At 36.5% G+C, this 7770-nt stretch overlaps 1 long non-coding RNA gene across 3 annotated transcripts; it reads left to right on the top strand.

Annotated features, from left to right (window-relative positions):
* Window positions 1-5793: 5793 nt before the first annotated feature.
* LOC143847427 (uncharacterized) lies at window positions 5794-7405 on the top strand. 3 transcript variants are annotated; one of them, XR_013235043.1, is made up of 4 exons: window positions 5794-6279; window positions 6616-6669; window positions 6749-6894; window positions 7049-7405. It is a non-coding gene; the product is annotated as an uncharacterized LOC143847427 (long non-coding RNA). The 3 variants fall into 3 exon arrangements; XR_013235042.1 differs by having other exon boundaries at window positions 6563-6669; XR_013235044.1 differs by having other exon boundaries at window positions 6563-6669; window positions 7027-7405.
* The last annotated feature ends 365 nt before the right edge of the window (window positions 7406-7770 follow it).

Genomic DNA, 7770 nt, shown 5'->3' with positions numbered 1-7770 from the left:
GACCCATGGGAAACCTTGGGTTTACATTATCCTCTTTTTTGATGATGGCAAACAAATTGATTAGGGAGGTAGGAGGTATCAAACAAATACATGAATAAGTATGATATGATATAAACATTAGAGCACAGCTCCTCCTCACTATATGCACAAGTATAATGAATGAATGTAAGGCATGTGGTGCATAGACAATTGGACTACTTAATCAATTCCCAAAAATCTCCCCCTTTTGGTAACAGTAAAAAGGTAGGGATCTACAAGTGAAAGTGCAAGTGGGGTGTCAAGGTGAATGCTAGCTTAGATAAGCGATGTGCCATGTATATGATAGTACATTTAAGCTCTTAGGATGCTTATTATAAAAGAAACACATAATGAGATACATGATAAGCCCGTTTTTTTTTTATATATCTATAGATTTGTAAGTCTAAGCACTAGTAATGGGGCAGTAGATCTTGTAAGCATATCACACTGATCTATATAAATATGAATATATAACTATTTAGCTCTCCCCCTTTCTATTTGTCACTGGCCCTAGGTGAAACCTATGTGATAGGGCATTACAAGACTCTATGATGGTGAAGGTGAATGATTTGGATTCTTGGGCTACATTTGCATGGCTTCTAAGAATACATGATATCATGGCAAGATAGAGAGGGTGGTATTCAGACAAGACATGCTCCCCCTGACTATGTGCATCTACTTTGAATGTAAGAGTTCAAGGCACATAGAGACATGATTTGAGTAAAATCACCTATCACCAATCAACATAGCTCCATTCACAATACAATCACATGAATGTATGATTATTAGACAAAAAAAGAATGATAAAGAATAGGGCACAGTCTAATAACCACATGGATAATGGATACAAAAGAAGGAACAGTGAAAGAGTACACATCCATGGCAACTAAAAGAAGACATGTATATATAAATACGATGCGAGTATAATGAGGCTCCATATACATGAACATAAGATGGAAGAGACACACCCTCTTCACTTCGTTTCAAATCAATCATCAGAGGTATATAAATGGATGTGAGGAAAAGAACTCATCATCACCACAATAGATACAAGTATACACTCTGAGATATGAACCAAAATAAATCATAAAGCATAAAGCCCCTATGGGCACAATCCATACATCCATAAACAAAATATCAAGTCCACACTAGGTTTACAACCACAATATCCACAAGCCCATATAGGGCAACATCCACAACAGTCATAAAACCCCATACTGGGCATGTACAGACCAAAATAAAAGCCCACATTGGGCATAACCATCCACTGAAGAAAAGGACATACAAGCATAGTCCAAAAGCCCATATTGGGCAAGAGAAAACTGAACAAAAGATGATGATCAAGTAGCAATTATGATAAGGTAAACTCCAGTGCGTCTGCTGCAAAGAAGGTGCTGGTCATCGATCAGTCCTAAGGTGGAGGCTGATGCTCATCACGAGGTGGAGTCCTGGAGGTGTAGTATCTGGTGACCTGACTCCTCTGAAAACCTTGCATAATCTCCCTATGTTGCCTCTCCATACGCTCCATAAGTTTCTCTTGATCAGAGGCTCTCTGGCTCTCAACAGTCAAAAAGCTGGTGGAAAGAGTGTTTAAGCCAGTCGTGAGGGTCTCTAGCCTAGTCGTGACGGTATCTAAGCCAGTTCTCAAGGATGTGATATCTCTGGCGAAATCCTCATATGAACCAGCGGTAGGAGCCTGACGCTGCTCAGCCTGTGATCGAGTCTGCTCCTATATCCTAGCCACTTATTTAGCTTCTGCCATGGCCTCATCAATCTCATCTGATGCTACCGCACTAGGACCTTCTCCACCTGGTATAGGAATCCTCATAAGAGTAATGGTGGTATGGTTGAGCACCGAATCAGGATTCTTGAAGGGCACATTTCATAGATTGATTTTTCTTTTTCTTAAAAGCTTGGTAATCAGCATTCCATATGGTAAACCTCCCTGTCCTCTTTTAACCGCCTCATCCATATAGCCAAGAATAATATACCCCAAATTCAACTGAATTTTCTCCTTGATGTAGTGGATTACAAGGGCTTCAAAAGGCTTCATGGCATCAAAATTTTCGGCCCTGGGACTGATATTGTAGGATACTATTTTTTAAATCAATCTATCTTTGTGGTTCATCGAACTAGCATTGATATTAAGCTTATCTTTAGGAGGATGTATGGTAAGGTTTTATATACATCCGTCATATTGAGGTGATTGTCAATCTCATTTTTACTCCAGAAGAAAATCCTGTTACCATTATTGGGCACTTCAATCCATCTACAGAAATCAGCTATGTTTAGCCCAAACTCACCTTGAAAATATGTGTTTAGCACAACACCCTTTTGAATATCGATGTTAGCATAGAAGATTTTAATCAACTCAGGATAAATTATGGCACCATAATCAAGGAAAAAGACCCAACCTTGAAATGTGAATAGAGACATGAGATCGAACTTATCAAAGTCCTTGAAGACCACCTCTCTTCCAAGGATGATGACCCAGCTAAAATATTAGTTGTAGCAGTCGATTGCTTTCTTATTAAAGAAGCGCTCGATGGGGAACACTTCTTCTTCAGGCTCGGTCCTTACCCGTTTGCCTTTTTGTGCGGTGGATTTCCTTGAAGTAGACATTTTAGGATCAAGGATTTTTGAGGAGGAATGAGAAATAGAGAAGAGATTTGGGGGTTTTGAAGAAGGATTATGGAGGATTGAATGAAGAAGATGGAAACAAGAAGAAAATAAAAGATTTGTTTGAGAAGTGGAGAGATATGTGAAGAGAACTAAACAAGGAGTGATTTTAATGGAGAAAATGGAGAAAGAAGATGAGAAAATGAGAAACGGAGGAAGAGAGAAGGATCAAACCTACCTAATACCCCTTAATCTTCAAGATCTTAACCGAAAATGGCTTTGGAAGTGGGAAACGTGAAAAACCCTAGGCGAAGAGAAACCCGCGGAAGATGAAAAATGAGTCGCGGAAGCCCTTTAAAATGAAGTTTTCAACCGTCGAGGTCAACCGGGCTATAGCGGTCGCCCGCCACGACCCGCCTGACTTATTTTATTTTTTCTTTCTCAATCCACTGCGGTCGACTGGGTTCTCACGGTCGCCCTCGTCTCCTAACGTGTTTCGTTTTATTTTTCTCATATTTGCCTACCACGGTCGCCCGCCTAGGCTCGGTATACCGCCATACCCCTGTTTTGGATTTTTCCATATTTTTCAAGGGATTTTGTGGTCTAACTCATTTTATCCTATTTTTCTTGCATTTATGGGTTTCTAATGGACATGTAAACTTGATCCTTAGACTATGTGAGGACATCTAAAAATTTATTTATATTTTTCTAACAATTTAGCTCAAATGGATGATTGGACATATGTTTTCAATGAAAGTCTTTGTGGATGTGTTTTTGATGGATTTTGCTAGATGTAAAATGTGATACATATTTGATCCATGTCTAGCAAAGTTTGACATATTTGAGCTTCTAGTTGTGGATGCTAAGTGCATATGTGTGTGTTTTTGCACTTGGATGGATTTTCCTAAGAGATTTTCAATGTAGCACAAAATATAGTCTAATGTGAATACACGAGTGATTTGCTTTTAAACTATATCATGAATATGATGTTATCATTAAGTACATAAGAGATACAACCTATCTTAAACATGTACAATTGTATGTATCCAAGTTTTCAAATTGAAATGATAAATCATTTAAGCACATGTTATCTAGATATAAGAGAATCATTATTTGAAATATAGTATCTAGAGAGTAAATTCATATAATATAGCAATTAAAGCACAACCCCATATATGTTAGCATATTCAATGAATAGATTGAAGGGTGAATTTTGGAACCCAAATCACTTTGGTTCCAACCAGGTTTGTGTGTGAAAGTGAATCTTTTCTTACCCATGCAAACTTGTTTGATTTCACAAATCTAGGCCTACACCTAGATTTGTGATGCCCTAATCTACCACAATATGAACATGAATAAGTATGGGTAGATGAGGAGCAATTACAACCATGAGAATACATCTGATGACAAACATGTTTGTCATTTTCTTCTTGTATTCTTTGGTTCTTCATAGAGAGTTCTTTATTAACTAATGTAATCTCATTTAATTCACTTTCAAAGCACCTTGTTTGTTGAGATAAATTAGCTTTTAATTTTTCTTCATTTTCACAAACAAATGTGTATTTTTTATTTAAATCCTTGTTTGTGTTTGCAAGGCTTTCTTTTTCTTTTCTAAGGATATTGCATTGTTTAATTAAGTCATCATTTTTTTTATCAAAATTTTGCTCAGATGACTTAATTTTTCATTTCTTTTCAAACTTTCATTAACCTCCGATTTTAAATTTTCAATTTATTTTTTCAAATCGAAAATTGAATGTTTGAAAAAGTTTTCCTTTGCAAAATATTTTTGTAGTCTCTTTTTGTTTAAAAACAATACTTTTATTAATTGAAGAGAGACTACTATTTTTCTCATAAAAATTTTCAAGATTAGTCCAAATATCTTTTGCATTTGTGCCTGATGAAATTTTATCAAAAGCATTGGGACATAGTCCGCAACATATTATAATAATAGCTTTTGAATTTAATGAAAATAATTTTGCATCATTTTTAGCGCACTTCCTTGGAATAGAAAATCCCCTTTCAATGATATCTAAGATGTCAAAATCTTTGGATTTGAGATAGGCAAGCATTTTTACTTTCTAAGCTCTATAATTTGTTCCATCAAAGAATGAAGGAATTATAGAGGATTGGCCTAACTCGAAATCCATTTGGAATGTCACGGATCTTTATCTCTTGTTGATTTTGAATTTAAAAATCTCTTTAAGAGCCTTTGCTTTGATACCAAATGAAATACGGGTGTGACAACCCAAGAGGGGGGGTGGATTGGTTAGTAAAAATTTTGTACTTAATTAAATGGATTATTCAAATCAAGTTACTAATTAAGCATAATTTCTATCCAGAGGCACTTTCACTTTTTTCCTGGAAAGAAAAGGAAGACAAATTTCGATCTTGAGGCACCTTCGCTTTTTCTCTGAAAGGAAATGGAAGATGAATTTCGATCGAGAGGCACTTTCGCTTTTTCTCTGAAAAGAAGAAATTTTCAATCTAGAGGCACTTTCGTTTTTTCTCTGAAAAGAAAGGAAAATGAATTTTCAATCCAGAGGCACCTTCGGTTTTTCTTAAAAGAAAGGAATTTTCAATCGATATGCACTTTCGCTTTTTCTCTGAAAAGAAAGAACAATAAATTTTCAATCCAGAGGCACTTTCGTTTTTTCTCTGAAAAGAAATGGAAAACGGATTTTGAAATTTAATCTGAACTTGATTTGATGACCTGAAATGAACTTGAATTTAGAAATTTGAAATGGACTTGAGTTGATGATTTGAAATGAACTCGAATTTGAAGATTTGAGCATGAACTAGAATTTAATAAATTTGGAAATTGATGAACTTTTTATGTGTGAAATTGGATTCGAGGATAATAAATATTGTGCAAGACCAAAATTCAAACGAATGACAAGACAACGCATATCATGAGCTAAATGCAACGGCAAATATCCCTAGAGAAGGAACGATGAAATACGACTTTATGAGAATTGCTGAGAATGCTTTGAGGAAGCTTTAAAACGAGTTTATTGCATAAAGACTGTTGGTCTTTACTGCTGGAGATTCTTGGTATTGGCAATTAAAATCTTGATCTAAATACATGAACTTAGTAATCTAAAACAATGGCTCCCTTGGATACTGAATATTGAAGGTGGGAATTTTTTTGGCAGGTATTTGGAAAAAAATTTCTTGACCCTAATGGTATGCAATAAGCTGGAAGAAAATTCTGACTTTTAATGTTTCATCTTGTTGAGGAATCGATCCAACCATCGTCACCTATGAGACTCTCCCAAGCCTAAGGTGCCTTTCTAGGACAGGGTCTTCTTATGGAAACTGTACTCTCTGATGTCTCTGCTTCTAAATTCTTTCTGAAGTAGCTTTGCTTAAATCGGACCCTTTCACTTGATTTCTGAAGTCCTTCCCTCAAGATTCGTACGGCTCAGTTAAAGCTGCGGAGAAGTTGACGCCTTACCTCTTTCACTAAGACGGTTGCAACCTTTCGATATGAAGACAACGACCAACTCTACTTAAAAGAAAAAACGTGATAGAAGATACTATTCAAAGGATTGAGGTTTCTGAACGGATGAACAAAAAGGAACATGAATTGACTGACTAGACGGACACACAGTGATGCTTCTGACTTAGTTAGCATTTTATTTGGTAAGTCTGGCCTTTCAGTAAGTAGTATTGCAATTGATAAACAATGGACTTCTTTAAAACAGTAATACTCGAAGGATTTGATTACCACTCCTTAGATCGCTTGGTTTCATGTCCATAGTTTCGTGGATGCAAAGTGTTCCTGCTTGAACTTCTTGAATCTTTGATCTTGATACTAGATATAACCTTCTTGGATATTTTCTCTTACCACGACCAAGTTGCCCTTTTCAGGTTTTCAACTTGGTAGACCGTTTGACCTTAACTTTTGTCTAAGCTGTCATTTCAGGTTTTCAACTTGGCAGGTCTTCCCCTTAACTTTTGCCTAAGCTGCCCTTTCAGGTTTTCAACTTAGCAAGGGAATGATCCTAAATTTTGCCTAGATCGTCTTTTCAGGTTTTCAATCTAACGGATCTTCAAGCTCCTTTTTTTTCTTTCTTCTTTCTCTCACTTTTTTTCTTTCCATGAACACCAGGAGGACTTTATAGGTGGGGTAGGGCTTTTCAAAAAATGACTTAAGGTTTAGCAAAGATGTCGACCGAACCTGGAACAGGTTGCCTACGTATCCCAGTGTGGGAATCAGGTCGTGCGTAGTTCAGGGCAGATGCCTCTAGTATAAAGGTAAAAATTTTCTTTTTTCTTTGTTTTTTCTTCTGTGTTAGACTTTTCCTTGTTTTTTTTTTAAGGACCGAATTTTGGATTGACCAAGTATAAAGGTAAAATATGTATTTTTTTATGGATTTATTTTAACAGAGACCAAACTTGGATTGACCAGGCTGCCTACGTACCCCAGTGTAGGAATCATGCCGAGCGTAGTTCGGGACAGATGCCCCTAGTGTAATGAGTTTCAAAGAAAACATTATTTAAGCTCAAAGGGGTCTGCAAAAGGGTATTCTTCTCTTCTTAGCATTGGGTTATGACTTTGGGAATTTGTTCGGCCAAAGGAGGCCTTCTGGTGTTCAAGCATAGAATTGATCTAGTTTAGCAAACTTTCATCTTTGATTATTTTTCTTTGAGTTTGAGGGCATTGCCAAGTAAGAGTTAATGAATTTTCTTTCTTCTAAATCTTGATGTGTAGGATGTGCACCAATCTTTAATATCCTTGACTGTGACACTTGAACTTGAATTTCATCTGGGAATTTGCTTGACAACTCTTGATATTGACAATCTCTGAGTGATATTTGCTCTTGAACCTTTTTCATATTGGATGTCTCGAACGAATTTGGAAACTAAGGCCAATGATTGAAAATAGAAGAGGGGATTTCCAATCCATGCCTCTAGTATTATAGGTGTGCTTCATGTCCTTATTCTTTGGAACTTTTTCTTGGGCCATGCCCCTGGTTTATATGGTGATGCTTGTTGAACGATCTCTTCCTCCTCTTGCTAGGTTTATTAATTCCTCGCGCTCCTTAAAGGGAATTCATTTTCCATTCATACTTCCTGAGTGAAAGGATTAGTGCTAATGTTTATCATTTTAATTTCCTCCTTGAAAGGCTA

This window comes from Tasmannia lanceolata, unplaced genomic scaffold, assembly GCF_043159265.1.
Source record: "Tasmannia lanceolata isolate RefF3 unplaced genomic scaffold, GAP_Taslan_0.1 ptg000015l, whole genome shotgun sequence".
In the NCBI taxonomy this organism is placed as follows: domain Eukaryota; kingdom Viridiplantae; phylum Streptophyta; class Magnoliopsida; order Canellales; family Winteraceae; genus Tasmannia; species Tasmannia lanceolata.
The sequence above is the reverse complement of the archived record's forward strand: the minus strand, read 5'-3'. Positions and strand labels throughout refer to the sequence as shown.